Source organism: Protopterus annectens, chromosome 8.part0 (genome assembly GCF_019279795.1).
Source record: "Protopterus annectens isolate FY-2018-M chromosome 8.part0, PAN1.0, whole genome shotgun sequence".
NCBI classification, from domain to species: domain Eukaryota; kingdom Metazoa; phylum Chordata; order Ceratodontiformes; family Protopteridae; genus Protopterus; species Protopterus annectens.
The window spans coordinates 271278663-271300483 of record NC_056741.1 but is presented as its reverse complement, the minus strand read 5'-3'; positions in this window follow the sequence as shown (position 1 = coordinate 271300483).

Genomic DNA, 21821 nt, shown 5'->3' with positions numbered 1-21821 from the left:
CTCATGTCTTATAGAGGCACTAACTTTGTCAGATGAGACTTGATTGTTTAATGCTTTCAGAGCTATAGTTGCTATGCATAACCTGTACACATTTCAAATCATACCATACCAGAGTAAACACAACCAGTCCAGGGTTTTGAATTTTATTGACAAGCAGTTACAGTTTTATTTATATATTACCTATATGAGACTATTACTGTAATATCTTCTGCTTTATTCAGTACAAACCATACCCATTTTTAATACTGCTAGGTGGCAGTCTACTACTTTATATTTATTTGGTATGACTACTACAAGCTAGATTGTTACTCACCAGCCTTGCAACACAGCCTTTGCAACCTGCTGGCATGGGCTTCTTGGCTCACAGCCTGCTCAGCTGGAGCTATAATGAAGATAGAGAAACATTTATACATACCTATCCATCGCATACACAGGCTGAACCTTGGTAAACAGTTATTGATATGAATACTTACACATTGCTGGGACATCACCCCTTTGTCATGCCTCTTGGACCCACTGGTCCAAGACCTCCATCTTCCTCCTCTTCAAGTCAGCATAGTGGTGCCAGACCTGCTCACCAGTCCGACGGATACCAGTGACACTGGTGAGATCATGGGTGAGACATTCCCAGGCCTCCACTTTGTACTGGGAGCCCTGGTGCTGGTCCTGCAGCAGTCTCACATCATGTTTTTTTACAAGGAGTCCTACCATGACCTTGGACTCCTGTATGCCCCAGCACTGCACCCGAAAGTGCATGCCCTCTCCAGCACCTGCCATACTGTCTACAGTGGGGAGCTACAACCAGTTATGAGCTGTATTCCCGCCTGCAAGGTTTAAATATGGCCAATTTCCTGCCTTTTGCAGTGATTGGATGGTTTTGATATGCTGAGCTAAGCTAAGCTACGGGCATACCTGCTTAGATAAGTTTGGCAGAGCTTAAAGGGGCAGGTTCAGCACTGTTTACTAATGGGCAAATCCACTTAGCTGGGCTACTCATTGCTTAGCATTCATATTTATACAATGCTTACATCCAGTCAGCATATCTGTGCAATGCTTAGCATTACTTATGCTTTATTTTATGGACTACCACCTGTATGGGATTAATTCATCATTCCTGACATATTATAAATATGTTTACCTTCCCTGAGTTTTCAGTAGATGGCTTTGGAGAAACGTTTTCAGAAAGAAAGTGGTTTGCTGGTTTAGAAGACTTCAGGAAGCAGGAGGATTAACTAGCCTTCTGTTGCTCAGGACTGAATGAGTTAAACACCTCAGATATTTTATTTTGGTGGCAGTATTTATTGACTTCTTCTAAAATAATTGTATAAATTGTCCAATATTGTCTTTTATCTAATGGACTTTGAGGTCTTCCTCAAGAGAATGAATTTTTTTGAAACTAAAGAGTTTTAAACTCCTCATTTTGCATCAATGTCTTATTGAAGATTTTGACTATAAATAAATAAGAGTTTAGAAAACAATGATCAGGGAGACTGACAAGAAGTTAAGAAAGTAGGAATGGTTAGAAATTAAGGACATTAATGACAATATTATCCCCTGTTTCACTGATATTCTTTGAATTTGTGAATATATGGCAATATGCCCTGAACAGCCCTGATAGAAAAGTGTAAAACATTCTAGAAAATGTTTAAAATTCAGTTTATTAAGAGCTAATTATTTTCACATGATTTCAGAATGCTCAATAATAGGCCATACTTGGAGTAAGTTCTATCATATCCTAGCTTGGGCCAATCAGTGTTGTATGATTGTCTTGAATAATTGTGCCTTCTGGTTACTTGGCCTTAACTGTTTAACTTACTTGTGTGTCATAATCTATATATTAAAATCAGGATAGCAGTAAGTGTCTTGTTAAGTATTAAGTACTGGAAACTTTTCTACTTGGATTGTAGCACAGAAATGTCTACTCTCCTGCACAGATATCTTAACCAGTTAAACATGCAAGAAGAACAGTTAATTAAAGATTTTTTTTGTCAACATTCATTTATTGCCAGACACTCATCTCACAATAAAACTTTAATTTATATATTGTATATATGTGTTTTATGGATTGCTGTGTCTTTATCAGAGTATGGCTTTTATCTTACTCTAGACTAGAATTTCCTTATTATTTTACATATTTTTGCTTTATATATCAATCATTCAATATTCTCCTCAAGTAATCAGTTGTAGTTATTTGCTGGTTATGACCTGTTGGCCTGTTTGTATTTGGTAATAAGGATCGTTCACGATTACAATGGTTATTATGCTTACAGTAAGACCTCCACTTCTGTCTTTATGGAGCATGGGATTGACCTTCTGGCTAACACCCGTTAATCTCTTTCATGCTTACACAGGATATTACATTTTCTCATACATGCCGTCCATTCATGTAGTAGAGAGACACTAATCATACCCTTGCTACTTACAGCTGTATCCAACAGGTTATGGTGACTAAATACAAAATGATGAAGGGCCTTAGAGTCCCAAAAGTCCTTATAGGACATAGGTTCATACTAGGCTATCTGCCCTAGGGCATTTATAAGCCTAGCCAGAGTGTGTTTGGCTTTCACCACCCATTTTAAATTAATTTTGCTATGCCTTTTTTTGAGGTTAGTATACTGTGCCTCTATCTAACAGTGACACAGAATTGATAACCGGGGTAAACCTACGATCTCCCATCCACTCATTAAGATTCCTCTTGAAGAGAGTCAATGTGGGACTCTGCCTAACCTGGACTGGGATTTTATTCCAGAGTGAAGGGAGCCTCTGGGTTATGAATCTGTCCCTCCAGCATGTCCTATTTATTTCAGTGCTGAGGTTCAAGTCTCTCGAGCACATAGCTCAATGGGATTTGGATTTTCTGAGGTGCAGCATGTCCATTAATTCCGGGTTGGACATGGCTTTATATGTCATGCACAGATCGCCTCTGAGCAGGCAGTATGCCACTGAGTAGAGCTGGAGTTTCTTTAACCGGGCAGCATATGGCATCTGTTTGAGCCCTTTGATCCTCTTGGTGAGGTACTTTTGGGGTCTTTCCAGTTGCTGCAGGTGTCTGGTAAGGTACATCCCAAAAGGGGCATTGTACTCAATTATGGGCCTGATGAGGGATGAGTAAAGAGGCACAATGACCTCCCCTGATCTAGATGTGAATTCCTTCATGATTAGGTGGGCTATATAAAATGTTTTTCTAACCACTTTGGCCACGTGGTTGTCAAATGAGAGATTGCTATCAACTTGGGTCCCCAGGTCCCTAATGACTTCTTCTGTACTTAATGGATTACCACCTATGTGGTAATTTGTGGGCACTTTGTTTTTGCCAAAGGGGATGACTATAGACTTTTTGGCATTTAGCTTGAGGCCATGGCTCTGGCACCAGTTGTCTGTTTCTATGAGGCCCTTTTGGAGGATGCTTGTGTTGGCTGGAGAGTCGATTATGGTGCCCAGTTTGCAGTCATCTGCGAACTTGGTCAGCCACAGTCCTTCCATGTTGGCCTGTATCGCCGAGAAATATATACCGAACAAGAGAGGTCCCAGGACTGAGCCTTGTGGGACGCCACTTGTAACTGGTTTGGAGTCTGACATGGCTCCAGCAATTCTAACCATGTGGGTTCTGTCCTTGAGCCAGTTTGCAACCCATCTAGTGACATAGGGGTTTATATTTAAGCTGGTGAGCTTATCTATAATGCCTGAGTGGGGTATTGTATCGAAGGCTTTTGCGAGGTCCAGGTAGGCTGTGTGGACCACCTTCCCCTCGTCAATGGCCTTGGTGACTGTTTCAAAGAAATCAACCAGGTTTAAGAGGCAGGATCTGTCCTTAACAAAGCCAAACTGGGTAGGGTCCAGTGTCTGTAGGTCCCCAATATCTTTATTTATGAGGTCCATGATGATCCTTTCCATAGCTTTGCAGACCAAGCTAGTCAGGCTTATGGGGCGATAGTTTCCAGGATCCGTTGAGGCACCATCTTTGTGGAGAGGGACCACTGTTGCTGTACGCCACTCTTTGGGTACATATCCTGTAGTAAGGCTGAGATTGAACAGTAGTTTTATGTTTGGGTTTAGCTCTTCTTGGAGTTCATGTAGGACGCAACCCGGGACATCATCTGGTCCCATTGATGCTGTGCTTTTTGCTTTGGAGAGGGTGACTCTTACCTGAGCATCTGAGATGTCAGGGGGGCAGCACTCTGTTGGGATAGATATTTTCCCTTTTGGTGGGGAGGGGGGGAGAAGTTTGCACTGAACCTGTCAGCTAGGATGTTGGCAATGTCTGTGGGTTCGGTGTATTTTTCGTCATTTTGGACTAATTCTGAGCATATCTGGGAATTCCCACCCAGGTTCTTAACATAACTAAAGAAAGCCTTGTGATTATCCTTAGTGTCCTGTGCAATATTTCTCTCGAAGCTGGCCTTAGACGATTTTATGAGTGCCCGTAGTTTTTTGCTAATAGTGATCAGAGATGCCTTCTCTTTTTGGGATTTTGCTCTATCATGTAGTAGCATCCTCCTTCTATTGTATAGTTTGTTTATGGCTGGGGTCCACCAGACAGGACGTCTGCCTTTGGAGGATTGGGTCTTGGTTTTATTTGGGATTGCATGATCCATGCATTCCTGAAGGTGTTCATAGAATGCGTTTATAAAGGATTCTGCGGTCTGGGCCGTATTTTCCACAGGCCCGGGGACTTTGAAGGATTCCACCTCGGTTTTGAGGCATGTGAAATTTGCTTTAGAGAAGTTTTTCACTGTGGTTTTCTGGGCAGGGGGTGGGGTCGGGATGTGAATATCCAGTGAGATTAGTTTATGGTCTGACCTTACCAGTGAGGGATACACCTCTGGTCTGGAGCATAGTGTCCCTATGTTGGTGATGATCAGGTCCAGTATGTTTTCCCCTCTTGTGGGAGTGGTAACAAGTTGTTCCATAGCATTTGAGTTTATAAATTCTAGGAAACTTTGGGCTAGGGTGTTGGAGCTAGAGTAATGCTCCCAGTCTATGTTTGGGTAGTTGAAGTCGCCCAGTATAATGGTGTTTGGAGAGACCTTCATATTTTCCAGTATTCTCAGGAAGGCCGAGTGGGGTTCATGTGTTTGGGAGGGTGGTCTGTAGCAGGCTATAAACTGGAAGGCAGTTTTACCCACTGTTAGTTGCACATGGATAGTCTCTGATGCTTTGTGCTGTGCCACCAACCTGGAGGTGTGGGTATCTTTGACAAATATTGATACACCCCCTCCTTTTGTGGTTCGGTCCAAGTTTTGGGGCGAAAAGCATGGTATGAGGTATAACCTGGTAGTGCTGGGGTGCTCTCAGGAGCCTTGAACCAGGTTTCTGTTACTGCACAGATATTGATGTTCTCCATGCTGAGAGTTTCGAGTGCGTGCATCTTGAGGTTTAGACTTCTGGCATTGAGTAGCATTACTCTTAGTTTCTTATCCCTTGTGATACCTATGGAGGTGGGTTTGTCTTTTGAGCCTTGCCTAAAAAAGGCACTATGGGGGTAGCAAGAGCCTTTGCCAATATCCGAACGCCCAGGGTGACAGGTGCAAGCCATCCCTAGTGAAGCATCGTGGCTTGTCGAGCATGTCATCCCAGGCTGACAGGCATTGGATCCCCTTTGAATGACACCAATACTTAAGCCAATTGTTGAAATTGATCATCTTGTCTTCATATTGTGGCATCATTCTTGGTAAGGGTAAGATGCTACTCCAGGTCAGGGTCATACCGGCCTGGGCTACATGCTCAGAGAGCTCCTCTATGTCTCTTTTCATGCAGTCCAGGGAGGTACGTCTCAGGTCATTCACACCAGCATGGACAATGACTGAGTCATATTTGTACTTGACTTGGAGTGACCTGAGTGCTTGTGTTATGTGGCGGATCCTAGCACCCGACAGGCAGCTCACCGTGACCTTCTCCTTGTTCAGCCTGGTGAGCGGGATGTCTGTGCCTGACGATAGAGTCACCTATTACAAGTGTATCAGGTGTGTTGTTTAGCCTTAAGGGCTGTGACTGTTCGGCACACTGGCTTTGTGAGCTATGTGTTGCACGTGTTTTGTTTTGGGGTAGCGGTTGCTTGGGTGTCTGCTTTGGAGGTCTCTGCTGTTTAGGCAGATTTTTATTTAGAGCCTCCGAGTATGTTTTTGTGTGTTTATGTGTTTGGTTTGCTGTCGTGGTAGGTCTATGTGAGACTGGAATTGTAGAGAGTGTGGTTTCCTTCTCCTCCTGACTGGTTATGCCAGTACTGAGATGAGAGAGCTTAGCCTCCAGTTTGGCTATATGGTTGCATCTCTCACATGTGTTGGAATTTGTTGGGAGGAGGAGAGGGTTGTCTTTGTACATGAGGCAGTTGTAACATTGCCTCAAGATTCCCAGATTCACCAGCTGGACCGGAGAGGAGATTGACAACTGACCTTTGGACATGCTAGAATAGTATTGGGAATTCCTTTATAATTGAAAAAAGGGCCAATGGGGAACAAGGTACTCAAGGGGAGTTTGTGAGGGTGTAGTGCTTTTAATTTTTTAGAGCTGACTTATATAATTGCTTTAGTGAGCAAGTGCCAGGTAACTTAAATGCAATGTGTTACAGGTAACTTAAATGCAAAAATGACAAACAGTAACTTTCTTTCAAGTGAAACAAGGAAATAAGTACAGTAAGCAATGCAGATATCACTAGGGATCCACAGAAGTGCTAAAAGGCCACGTTTTAGGTGGAATTAGCGTTTCAGGGAAATAAACAAACAACAAGCATACAAACAAAGCTAGATTCAGCAGGCCTGGATCTAGTCTATGCTACAGCAAACAAGGTGTACCAATTTCAGTAAGAAACAGTTAGAAAATGCACAATGTATAATGTTAATCATGAAGCCAGTATGCGCATTTTCCTTTTGTGGCATATTTTAAGCTCAACTTAAAAAGCCTGTTAAACTGCAATCTTTATTGCAGACAAAACTATCACAACAGGGACTTCAGAGCAATGCAAAACTATTCCAGTTATGTAATCAAACCAAGTTCTAAAAGTTAAATTATGAAGAAAAGCAGACTCAAAACAGATTTAGCAAAGTTTTACAAAATCATTCAGTGAGTTCCCTCAAGAAAATACCCATAAAAGCATGGGTTTTGAAGAAAAAAAAAAGATTTGTAACTCGTAGATTAAAGCAACACTGAGGAGAGAGAGAGAGAGAGAGAGAGAGATTATTAATTTACTATGTGGTTCATCAGGGTGAAGAGAATTTAAAACTAGCAGTTTGTTTTATATAGAATGGAAAGACAAAAGCAGTCAGCAATAAGTGTTGATTTCTTTGTGCAGATATGGGGCTTTTTTGATTTAGGGAACTTTGCATTTGCAATCTGCTAGTACCTACACACCCGGAGTGAAATTCCGCACCTTGGAACATGCCGAATGCTCACATTTTGGGTCGTACATCTCATGCTGCCATTCTCTGGTACAACTCTTAGTTTCTCAAAACCCTCATTAGCCATTGATGAGAATGGGGCAAGTAGGACAGGGGCTGTGGATGGAATCTATGTCATATAACTGAAAGTTCAACTCAATGAACCTTGTTCGTCGAGCCGACAAGAGAGAACATTTACTTAAGTGAATGTTCACATCAATGAATTACTACAACAGGGAATGGAATTACTTGGCCAACATAGTGACTGTCACACACACCACAGTATATCAAACCCACCAAGGTGGGGCGTTGCGACCACCACACCCGCCCCCATACCCCCTACCTTCATAAACCAACTCCGAAATTGCACTACAGTGGGGAAAAGTGAGAATTTCCAGATGTTGGCCAAGTAATTCCATTTCCTGTTGTAGTAATCACCTGATGTGAACATTGTAAACCACAAAGACAAACTTAAACTTGATAAAACACAAAACAAACAAATAGAACAAGGCCAAGGACCACACCACAAGTAACTTTATTGAGCGCTTTTGCCTGATAACACACAGAACTGCATCAGATTCTGATGACTTTCTGTGTATTATCAGATTATTGAGCTCAATAAATTTACTTGTACTGCAGTCCTTGGCCTTGTTCTGTGATGTGAACATTCCCTTAAGTGAACATTCGCTGTACTTACCTTGACAAATGGAGGTTCGCCATATGTAATAGACCCGTTGTGGAGGCAGTGTTCACAGCTTGGGAACCTAAGGTGATGAGTGTCAGTGCTGCAACCTGTGGAGGGATGAGGGGATGATCCATAGTGGTCAGTCTACCTCTCTGTGCTGCATGTCAGTTTTTGTGAGCAGAAATGTATGACAGAACATTTTTAAGCCATGTAAAATATTCCCACCCCCCACCCCCTAAAAAAAGAGAGAGAATTAGATCCAAGGCATATCACATGACATATAATTTCAGAAAAGAAAAAGCTGTTATTATCCAGTCTATATACTTTTGACACATCCAGGTATGATGGGAAGGTCTTACTTTGTCATACTGGAGACAATTAAATAGTTATTATGATTACAGTAAGACCTGAAGCATGCATACCCTGTTCCTCTCTGAGGCAAATTAATCTCTCTTGGTGCACCTCATGGTTCACTGGAATGTCTTCAGCAGCTGTAATCCACAGAAGAAGAGACATATCGCATATTGAATAACAGTCTTGGCCGGGTACTGCATTCTATATCATTTAATGCAGATGGGTCAGTATACTTAGACAAGTGAGGGATGTCAGCAGTTCTAAACATTTCCTCCTCTTGGCTAAGGAAGTCCTTCTTGCACCATTTCAGGTCACTATAGTGGTGATGATAATTCTCTCCAGTGCATGGGATGCCATTTACACTGGAGACAGCCTTGGCTACATTGTTACAAGACTCAGCCTTATACTGAGAGCTGAAATAGTCCCCATGCAGTAGCCTACAGCTGTAGTGCTTCATGAGGAGTGCCACAAAAATTCTGGAATCCTTGACTCCCTACCTCTTTGCTTTCAATTTAGCACCATCATCTCCCACACCAGCCATGCCTGCAGAAGTCAAGCAGTAACTATTAAGTATAAATTGGCACCAAATTGTAATCTTGCATTTAACAGCTACTGCACAAACAAGCACAACCATATCAATTGCATTTATGCAATGGAAAGTGCAGAGAGGCATTTCCAAACAAATAAGGAAGGTACTTTGTCAAACAGCAATGGATGTGTGATGCTCAGTCTATCCACCCTTTTTCAGATGCTCAACACTGACAGGCTTATTGGTTTGGCTTGTTATCCTTGGTGTTTTCGAGGCTAAATAGGATGACTTGGCACATAACCTTTTGGAATTACACACTCCAAAAACTTAGTTGACCAATGTAGCAATTAGACCTAAGGAAGAACTTATACATAAATTTCAGTCAAGGTGATTATTTGTGAGTGCTACAGGAGAACTCCCTTTCAAACAGGTTTGTTGCAGATAAACTGCATTCAGTATGAATGGAGCTATATATCATATAGGCCTGTGACTACAGGAAGTTTTGTGAAATGCATTCCCCTGAAAGAGTTATTATTACTGTTTGTGAATATATGACAGATGGATGGACTTTCATGAGCTGATTAACACAGGTTGTGGTATAATACATACATACTTCGCTACACATGCTGTCCTAAACACAGAGTTGGGGTATGTGAGGAGAGAAGATGATTTTCACTTAAGTATTCTGCCCATCATAGTGATTGCATTTTTAATTAATCATCATAATTATCCTGCTTAAAGAATTACACACAATCAACTGTGTTTCATAACTAAATCATTAATGAGACATGCTACTTCCAAAAATTTATCACAGCATTAATGAGATATTTCTTGAAATAAACTTAATTATGATAGCCATTTGTATGTAGTGTTATTTTCCTAATCAAACTGCTGTTAAAAATTGCATTGATACCCTTTGTAAAAATAAGTGCTATCTGGATTTGAGCCCTGGACTACATGCATTTGATCTCTAGAGTCAGTGCACTTATATCTTGTGATACAGAGACAACAACATAGAAAGCCAATTTTCTCCACTCATAACTATCCAGAGAGTTGATGCCCGTGGATCTATATTAGTTCCGCAGAAGATATATTCATCAAATACGTCTTCAGCATACACCAGCTGCTGAAATTCACTTCAGCGAACTGTGAATTTTTCTCACAGTTCACAAACACTTGGCTATCACTTCAGTGTTGCTCATTTCCCCACTGTAATGCAATCCCAGAGTTGGTGTATATAGTTGGAGGGTGTGGGGGCAAAAGTCCCTACTTTGGTGGATTTGATTTAGTCTGTTGGGTGTTCTGGATGGCTGGTAGACAAGTGTTTGTGAACCGTGGAAAAAATTCAGAGGTTCACTGAAGTGAACTTCAGTGGCTGGTGTTAATTGAAAATGTATTCGATGAATATGTCTTTAGCAGAATTAATATTGGTCCAAAGTCCACACATTGCTACTAAGCATAGTTGCCCTACAGAAGGTTGCCCAAATAAAATACAGGGGAAAAGTATATGATGTTTGTATGAACGTAAGTCATACATCTGGTGTGATACTTTCCAGATACCATTCATACTTTCTGGATTTGAAACCCAGAGAAGCTCTGTTAGTTGATAAAGTCATTGCATTCACACCTGCCACAGTCACAGGTATAAAGCCTATGCACATAATTAGAAATGCTGTGCAATGGTGCCAAAACTGGTTGTGCTAATGGAGATAACAGAAATGAAATAGCTCACTCTTTCCTTCACTTGTGAGCCCTGTTTGCACTCAAGTATTGCAGAAATTATACAGGCAAAAAAATGTATTACAATTCATATTGCTCACAATAAAACAAAAGCTGCATTTTCACATCTGCTGCAAACATTCCAAGCAGTATGATGCTTCAAGCTGGATTCAAATATTGCATCCGGATTCCTGTTTCTTTAAAATAATTTTATTTAACTCATGAGTGATACTCAGATGCAGTATTTAATTTCTTGTGCTGTTGCTGTTCAGAGTGTTGTAGGAAATTGCATCTGTGCCACTGTAAAATGCGCTCTTGATGGCATGCCAAATAAAATTTCTCAGTTTGTATGTTTGGCAGTGAACTCTCATTCACTGCTTCAAAATGCTGCTAGTCAGCAGTGCTTTACCAAAACCCACACAAATGAGGAACACACACACACACACACACACACACACACACACACACACACACACACACACACACACACACACGCACACGTGCATACACACACACACACACACACACACACACACACACACACACACACACATGCGTGCGCACACACACACACACACACACACACACACACACACACACACACACACACACGCATGTACGTGCATACACACACACACACACACACACACACACACACACACACACACACACACACACACACACACACACACACACACACACACACACACACACACACACACACACACACACGCATGCACACGTGCATACACACACACACAAACGCACACACACATGCATGTGTGCATGCACACACACAGACACACACACACACACACACACACACACACACACACACACACACACACACACACGCACCAAAACCTTGTCAGTATAACAAATATCAGAAAATAATAATGAAAAGGCAAGATTGCAAGGTTTCCTATAACTGAGTGTGTTGCAACCTGAGTATATGCTCAGAAAATATGTATTAACTCTGTCAGATAGCACACTGTCTGGAAATGAACCCTCAACTCAGTGCAATAACATCATATGCTCTAGTGTGATTTCTATCCCTTTTTGCTACCACCACAGGACCAGAAATTCTTCCTTTCTCATTTGCTTGAACATGTGTAGATCAATGTGATATTGACAAATACTTTATTATTAATAACATGCACCATGTAAATATCAGGTTGCCAACACTGGCAGCTATTTTTTCTCTTTGTTTTTTGAGCATATTCCCATTTATTTGCAACTTTGTTTCAATGTATAATAGAGCTGATCAGATTTCAGACTGATTTTAAATAGAGCATGGACAATGTGTTCTTGTTTAGGTTGTTCTCATAGCTCCCAAGATGCTTACACCTTTTTATTATACATCTACTCTGTATGATACAAACACTTCAGAGTGAGCTATCACATCAGTATTGCTTGTTGTTTTAGTCAGACCAACCTGAAATAGTTGTAAGCCATTAGCAGCTAACAATTCTGATTGGTCCTCCCTGCATGCAATTGTGTAGCTACTTATACCATGTATGCATCCCCTACACCAAGTGATTGTTTTGGTATTCAGGAATGCTAATGATTTCACACCTCATTTGCATTTTCACTGTGCTCAGAGGGCTGAATCTACATGCAGAAAGGTAATGGTACACCTATACAAGTGGAAGGAGGGGAGACTGATTGGATATAGAGCAGTAATGTTGGTTACTTGGAGGAGATTGTTCTACAAAATACTGCATTATTTCATAAGTTATGTTTGTCCTCTACACAAACTGCTTACATGTTAATATTCTGAATGCATTTCATTATGTTATGGAAAAAGAATTTTGCAAAATATGCAATTTTAAAAATGCATTGCTGGTATACTGCACATATGGTAGTCTTGCTGTCCAAGTTAGTATGGCTATTTCACAGTATTGTGTTATCATTTGTTATTGCATGACTGCCTCAGCCATGTGGATGACTCATTGAATAGTATGAGTGACACACTGGATTGGGTGTTGTCTGTGATGGTACAACTGCTGGGGGATGGCCAACATCCACATGTCTTTGGTGTCACATTTATTCTAATGCACCTCCCCCACTCTGTGAGAATGATAAGGACAGTGTCATGGCTCTTGCCCATTTGGGTTTGACTTAGGGATGCATATATGTCTGTTGCACAGAGTGAATAGGTACAAGACTGACACTATGCAGGTAGTTAATCTTCTTACACATTTGTTCATATACTACAGATTCCACACTTACCTTGGCATTACTGCAGTTATCAGTCATGTGCTTTGGATGCTACCCATACACAGACATTACATTGGTAATTAAAGTTTGTAGACATTGGATGGCATCATTTTTTAATATTTGTCTGTGCTTAAGGTGTTATGTGTATTCCTTTGCTGGTGAGTGTGTGTGCTATTATTTTCCTCTTAGTTGCTGAGTGTGTGTGATGACATTTGAGTCTTAGGTGAGGAGTGTGTGTGCTATCCTTTTCCTCTTAGCCAGGGCAAGGGCATATTGTGCATGCCAATGTCTGTCAGCTTCCTCTACAGCTGGGGTTCTCCCTCAGAAACCTAGTCTGTATGTGCTGGAGGTGTTGGCCCTGCCTGTGGTCCAGGAATGTGTGGTCCTGGCTCTTGCTTCCCCTGTTGCAGCTGTTTCCTCAAGATGATATTGTGCAACATGGCACATACTGTGAGAATTTCTGCACAATTGCCTTGGTCATATATACATATAGTATTCAATGATGGGCCTGATGAGGGCCATATACAGTGGAACAATGATTTCCTTGGACCTACATGCCATGCCCTTGCTTAGAGGTTGAGCAACAGAGAATGATTTTCTTACTACTTTAGATTTAAGTTGGTGAAAGCCAGATTACTATCTACATACATAAACATATCTCTGACTACTGGTTCTACTCTTAGGGGTGTGTTATTGACGAGATAATTTACAGGGTAGCTGACTTTCCCAAGTTTACTATTATGCATTTCTTGACACTGAGTTTTAAGCTGTGGCTTCTGTACCAGTCAGTTTTCTGTGTTAGTACTTCCTGTTGGATGTTAGTGTCTTGTGGGGATTCTATGATTGCTCCTAGTTTGCAATCATCTGCAAAGTTGGTCAGCCAGAGGGCCTTGACTTTGGCCTTGACTTCTGAGAAGTAGATGCCAAAAAAGAACAGGCCTAGCACAGAGCCCTGTGGGACTCTTTTAGTGACTGGCCTCTTTGTGAAGGTGGTCTTCCCTCTCCTAACTTCCTCAGTCCTATCTGAGAGCCAGCTGGCTATCCAGTGCATGACATAGGGGTTTATGCCTATATCCATGAGTTTGTTTACAATGCCCAAGTAGTTTATGATATCAAATGCCTTCACCAGGTCAAAGCAGGCAGGATGCACCATTTTGTCTCATCCATTGCCTTGGTGATCTTCGTTTAAAGAAGTCCACCAGGATGAGAAGACATGATCTGACCTTGATGAAACCAAACTGGGATATATTCAGGATGTGTAGGTTTTCTATGACCTTATTAATTATTTCAATGATATTTCTTTCTATTGCTTTGCATGTGACACTAGTCAAACTTACATGTCTGTAGTTCCCAGGGTCCTTTGATGGCATGACTTGTGCAGGGGGATGGCCATTTTAGGTCTCCATTTGCATGTCACAAAGCCTGTCTTGAGGCTCCAGTGATCTCACTATGTCATGTTTCAGGCTGTGTAAGTAGCTCTATTTATAATCAGTTCTGCACACTGCTGTATGCCACCTTTCAGGTTTTAGACATAGCTGAAGAAAGTCTTGTGGCTGTCCTTTGCCTGGGAGGCTATCTTAACCTCAAATTTGGCTTTAGTAGACTTAATTTACATTCTTAATTGTTTGTTTAGATTGTTGAGAGTGTTTTAGCAGGCACTTCCTAATCTTGTCTATAACATTTTTTTTTTCTTTAGATCTATAACCCATTTATGTTTAGATTGCAACAGGGTGGTTTGTTTTTAGAGTTAGTTCTGGGCTTATTTCTGGTAGGCATAGCTGTCTATATACATTTATTGACATGATTGTTCTGGATTTGTGTGAACAATTCTGCATATGCAGCTGTGTTCTCAGGATTTGATGGTGCTTGAAATTTTGACAGGATATCACTTAGAAGTAGGAAGTTTGGCGTAGAATAATTCCTAAATGGGTAAATGGTACAGGTATTAGCCAGAGTCACAGAAATGATTTTTATTACAAAGGAGACAGATTTGTGGTCTGACTTTACCAGAGAGGACACTACAATAGGGGGTACAGTGTTTCCTTATTTTTGTGAGCACCAGGTCGAGCATGTTTGCACCCCTAGTGTGCATATGGACTATCTGGTCCAAGGTGTTTTTGTTTACAAAGTCCAGGAATCTCTAGGCAAAAAGTTCGGGGTTGTGTAAGCATCCCAGTTTATAGCAGGATAGTTGAAGTTGCCCTTGAATATGGTATGGGGTTGAATGGTGAGAGTCTTTAGTAAGTCCATTACACTGTTTAACGGTCAGATACACAATGACTTTTGTACTTCTTTAGTTAAGGAGTAAATCACAGTGAAGATGCTGTATGTACAACTGCTCCAGTCACTGTCATTCAATGCAATATTTTTAAATACTTTTGAATTAAAGTCTTCACTGGTATTTCCATGAATTTTTATATAAAAAATAAAAAAAGAGTAAATTGCTTGTTACTGGTATGTATAACTTAGATTTTATGAAACTCTGAGAAAGGTGAAATAGCTCACCTCATTTTAACTTAAAAATACATGGTTTAAACTTGCAATTCCAGCTTGAATCCCATTTTCTCATTTTTAATAAGAATACAAAGTAATCTTTACATGTAGCTTACATAAGAAGCAAATTTGTATGTTAATATCAAGAGTCATTTCGACTGTTTGAGTAATTTTTCCTTTTATATATATATATTCACTTCATAACATTGAAAGCTCAAAACACTGAAACTCAAAACACTGAAAACACATATCATACATATACTGAGTTTAAGCAACATATATCATAGCACTTTCCATCAAGTGTAAGCAGGGGGGCAAGCACCGCTGCACCCCCCACCCCCTGCTACTTAAATATATCAACTCCAAGATTGCACAAGTGTGTGTGCGTGTGTGTGTGTGTGTGTGTGTAGATATTGATATCTACATGGATATATAGCTAGAGAAATATTTTTCTGGTCTTAACTGAATTTCATTTATTCAATGCTATGAGACATACAGGCTTTACATGTATACGTTGTGTATCATGATTAAGGTTTTATGGTATAAATAGCTTTTAATACTAAATTTCAGACTGGCATAGCTGACAGATTATGCACTGTTTAGCAATGTTAATATACAGATATGAAATAGCAATTTCAAACAATTATACTGATTACAAAGAAGCCGTATCTCTTACTATAGGAACATCAAATCATTGCACCCTAAGCATGTTTTATTTCTTGTTGGATTGAGCTTTGTCTCCCTCTTGTGGGCTTTTGAGATATGACTTCCTCTTTGTGTTGCATTTCTATTATACCACTTTTCTTCAAATGCTGCCCAACAATGATGAAGCAAGAACCTTAAGCAAATGCAGTTACTTCATCATTTCCTATGCTTGTATATGTTAAATATTTCATATTATTCCTTTGTCAACATTTCTAGGGAATACTGAACTTCTATCACTTAGACATCATTGAAATCTGCACCATGTTTTGTACATAAACCACAGTACAGATGCCAAGAGATAGCTGTCCCCAGTGTGAAAATAGCAGACTGCCTTCAATTCCTTATTATTTCTGAAAACTGAAAAATAAAGACTCTTAGATGTACAATTAAAAGAAACAGATGTTAGTTCCTGTTCTATAAAAGTAAAACTTCAGCTTGGCAAGCTAAGAACTTGGTTATATTCAACTGGACGTATAAGAGAATTTAAGTACCTTTTTATGCACTTTTTCTTTTAAAAAATACAGTATTTAAATTGATTTAAACTGTGTATGAAGGAGTGTTGAAGGAATTTTTAACTGGTTATTCTGCTCTTCAGTAACTTGAACTAAAAGCTAGTGTTGGCTGAATTTTGTTATTTGCTAGTAATTACAGGTGTGGGGGTAGCCACATTCAGTGATTTCCTGTCCTTGCATATTTAAACTGGTGCATGTGAAATAATTCCTGCTTTAAAACTTCAGCTTGGCAAGCTAAGAACTTGGTTATATTCAACTGGACGTATAAGAGAATTTAAGTACCTTTTTATGCACTTTTTCTTTTAAAAATACAGTATTTAAATTGATTTAAACTGTGTATGAAGGAGTGTTGAAGGAATTTTTAACTGGTTATTCTGCTCTTCAGTAACTTGAACTAAAAGCTAGTGTTGGCTGAATTTTGTTATTTGCTAGTAATTACAGGTGTGGGGGTAGCCACATTCAGTGATTTCCTGTCCTTGCATATTTAAACTGGTGCATGTGAAATAATTCCTGCTTTAAAACTTCAGCTTGGCAAGCTAAGAACTTGGTTATATTCAACTGGACGTATAAGAGAATTTAAGTACCTTTTATGCACTTTTCTTTTAAAAATACAGTATTTAAATTGATTTAAACTGTGTATGAAGGAGTGTTGAAGGAATTTTTAACTGGTTATTCTGCTCTTCAGTAACTTGAACTAAAAGCTAGTGTTGGCTGAATTTTGTTATTTGCTAGTAATTACAGGTGTGGGGTAGCCACATTCAGTGATTTCCTGTCCTTGCATATTTAAACTGGTGCATGTGAAATAATTCCTGCTTTAAAACTTCAGCTTGGCAAGCTAAGAACTTGGTTATATTCAACTGGACGTATAAGAGAATTTAAGTACCTTTTTATGCACTTTTCTTTTAAAAATACAGTATTTAAATTGATTTAAACTGTGTATGAAGGAGTGTTGAAGGAATTTTTAACTGGTTATTCTGCTCTTCAGTAACTTGAACTAAAAGCTAGTGTTGGCTGAATTTTGTTATTTGCTAGTAATTACAGGTGTGGGGTAGCCACATTCAGTGATTTCCTGTCCTTGCATATTTAAACTGGTGCATGTGAAATAATTCCTGCTTTAAAACTTCAGCTTGGCAAGCTAAGAACTTGGTTATATTCAACTGGACGTATAAGAGAATTTAAGTACCTTTTTATGCACTTTTTCTTTTAAAAAATACAGTATTTAAATTGATTTAAACTGTGTATGAAGGAGTGTTGAAGGAATTTTTAACTGGTTATTCTGCTCTTCAGTAACTTGAACTAAAAGCTAGTGTTGGCTGAATTTTGTTATTTGCTAGTAATTACAGGTGTGGGGGTAGCCACATTCAGTGATTTCCTGTCCTTGCATATTTAAACTGGTGCATGTGAAATAATTCCTGCTTTAAAACTTCAGCTTGGCAAGCTAAGAACTTGGTTATATTCAACTGGACGTATAAGAGAATTTAAGTACCTTTTATGCACTTTTTCTTTTAAAAATACAGTATTTAAATTGATTTAAACTGTGTATGAAGGAGTGTTGAAGGAATTTTTAACTGGTTATTCTGCTCTTCAGTAACTTGAACTAAAAGCTAGTGTTGGCTGAATTTTGTTATTTGCTAGTAATTACAGGTGTGGGGTAGCCACATTCAGTGATTTCCTGTCCTTGCATATTTAAACTGGTGCATGTGAAATAATTCCTGCTTTAAAACTTCAGCTTGGCAAGCTAAGAACTTGGTTATATTCAACTGGACGTATAAGAGAATTTAAGTACCTTTTATGCACTTTTTCTTTTAAAAAATACAGTATTTAAATTGATTTAAACTGTGTATGAAGGAGTGTTGAAGGAATTTTTAACTGGTTATTCTGCTCTTCAGTTATTCCCACCCACCCGCCCTGTTTTTGTTTTGGTGTTAATCTTAGTGGCATTGAAACTGCCCGCCTCAGCCTGCCTCTGGGCCCATCTCATTTGCTCACTCAACTGAGTGCAGTGAGATCATATTCTGATTTCAGGCACTCCTACTGTGTACAAAGAGAGCATCTGGGAAATAGAAAAAAAAAAAAATTAAGCTTATTTCCTGCCTTTCTTGTTAAGTGGTACAGACTATTTGTAGGCTTCTGAGCCCCCAAGCCCTTCTGTGTTTGAGGGAAGCCTTCTAGCTTGTTTTTTTCTTGTAACTAGCCAGTTTTCTAGTTTCAGCACTCAAATCTGTTTCTTTGATCTCAGCACTTGTTCAGAAAAAAAAAAAAAAAAAAAAAAAAAATTTCATCTGCTTTTACTGTACTTGTGTTTTTACCTACTTCTTTTACTTTTGCATCATCTTAAAATACTCAATTGTATTTATTACTGCTTGGTGTAACTCATTCTAAGCCTTTTGGTTTAAACACTTGGGCTTCGGACCAGTTAGTTGTTTTGCATTGAGAGGTTTGTGGTCTGCACTGTTGTGGCAGAACAGGTAGCTTACATCCTTCTAGGTTGAGAACTGCTGATTGAGGGCTCAGTGTCTGTTATTCTAAAAGTGTATTAATTCTGGTTTAAGCAGTTGGGCTTTCAAGCCAGTTATTTTACATTAAGAGGGTTCGTGGTCTGCACTCTTGTGGGAGGAGAGGCTGGACTCTGCCCTTCTGAGCTGGGAATTTCTGGTTAAAGGCTTATAGTGCATGCATATCTGAACTGTTTCTTACTGAAGTTGGTGCGCCTTGTTTGCTGTGGCATAGACTGGATTCGGGCCTGCTGGATCTAGCTTTGTTTGTGTAACTTGAGCACTAATCCAGACATTCTCTAAAGTATTCAATGGTATTTATTACTGCTTGGTTGTAACTTGATTAAAGTGTAGCTATCATTCAAGTCTTTTGGATTAAGCACTTGGGCTTCAGACCAGTTGTTTTACATTAGGAAGGTTTGTGGCAAGCACTGTGGTGGCAGGACAGGTAGCTTTCATCCTTCTAAGTTGGGAACTGCTGATTGAGAGCCCAGTGTCCAAGTGTATTAGTTCTGGTTTAGGCACTTGGGCTTCAGGCCAGTTATTTTACATTAAGAAGGTTCGTGGACTGCACTCTTGTGGGAGAAGAGGCTGGACTCTGCCCTTCTGAGCTGGGAATTTTCTGGTTAAAGGTTTATAGTGCCTGAATATTTGAACTGTATCTTACTGAAATTGGTTCACCTTGTTTGCTCTAGCATAGACTAGATCCAGGCCTACTGAATCTAGCTTTGTTTATATACTTGTTGTTTGTTTGCTTGTTATTTCCTGGAAGCTAATTCACCTAATACGCAACTTCTCAGCTTCTGTGGATCACTAGTGATATCTGCATTGCTTACTGTACTTATTTCCTTGTTTCACTTGAAAGAAAGTTACTGTTTGTCGTTTTGCATTTAGTTACTTGTATCACATTGCACTCAAGTTACCTGGCACTTGCTCACTAAAGCAATTATATAAGTCAGCACTAAAAATTAAAAGCACTACACCCTCACTCCCCACTGGCCCTTGTTTTCAATTAAGGATTTCCCAATATTACTCTAGCATGTCCAAAGGTCAGTTGTCAATCTCCTCTCCGGTCCAGCTGGTGAATCTGGGAATCTTGAGGCAATGTTATAACTGCCTCATGTACACAGACAACCCTCTCCTCCTCCCACATAACACAAATACTTGAGAGATGCAGCTATTTAGCCAAACTGGAGGCTGAGCTCTCTCAACTCAGGACTGGCAAGACCAGACAGGAGGAGAAGGCAACTACACACACCACAAAACCAGCCTCACATAATGCTACCACTCCACTGAATCAAACACATAAACACACAAAGACATACTCGGAGGCACTGAGTAAAATTTACCTAAACAGCAGAGGCCTCCAAAGCAGACACCCAAACAACTGCTACCTCAAGACACCCCACAAGCAACACATAAACCACAAAAGCAGTGTGCAAAGCAGTCACAGCCCTTAAGGCCAAATACAACACCAAACATACTTGTCATAGGTGACTCCATAGTCAGACACACTGACGTCCCACTCACCAGGCTGAACAAGGAGAGGGTCACAGTAAGCTGCCTATCGGGCGCTAGAATCCACCACATAACACAAGCACTCGGGTCACTCCACAGCAAGTACAAATATGACACAGTCATTGTCCATGCTGGTGTGAACGACCTGAGACGTTCCTCCCTGGACTGCATGAAAAGAGACATAGAGGAGCTCTCTGATTATGTAGCCCAGGCAGGTATGACCCTAACCCTGAGCAGTATCCTTCCTTCACCAAGAATGATGCCACAATATAGAGACAAGATGATCAGCTTTAACAATTGGCTTAATGTCTGGTGTCATTCAAAGGGGATCCAGTGTCTGTCTGCCTGGGATGACATGCTTGACAAGCCACGCTGCTTCCCAAGGGACGGCTTGCACCTGTGACGCCTGGGATTCGGATATTGGCTAAGGCTCTTGCCACCCCATAGTGCCTTTTTAGGCAAGGCTCAAATTCTAAACCTACCACCCTAGAAAACAAAAATGGGAAGAAATTGAGGGTAATGCTGCTCATTGCCAGAAGTCTAAATCTCAAAATGCACGCACTCGAGGCCCTTCTCAGTATGGAGAACATCGATGTCTGTGCTGTAACTGAAACCTGGTTCAAGGCTCCTGAGAGCACCCCGGCACTATTAGGTTTTACCTCATATCATGCGTTCGCCCCAAAACCCGGACCACTCCAGAAAAGGAGGGGGTGTATCCATATTCATAAAGGATACTCACACCTCCAGGTTGGTGGCAACGCATGAAGCTTCGGAAACCATCCAGGTGCAACTAACAATAGGCAAAACTGCTCTACAAATTGTAGCATGCTACAGGCCACCCTCTCAAACTCAGGAACCCCACACAGCCTTCCTGAAGACACTGGAGGGTATAAATGTATCTCCAAACACCATCATATTGGGTGACTTCAACTACCCGAATATAGACTGGGAACATTACTCAAGCCCTAACTTTCTAGCCCAACGGTTCCTGGAGTTCATAAATTCAAATGCCATGGAACAGCTAGTCACTGTTCCCACGAGAGGAGAAAATATACTAGATCTCATTGTCACAAACATGGGGACAAAATGCTCCACACCGAAGTATATCCCTCATTGGTGAGATCTGATCATAAACTAATCTCACTGGAAATCCACATCCCGCCCCACCCCAAACAAAAAGACCATAGTGAAGAACTTCTCTAAAGCAAACTTCACACT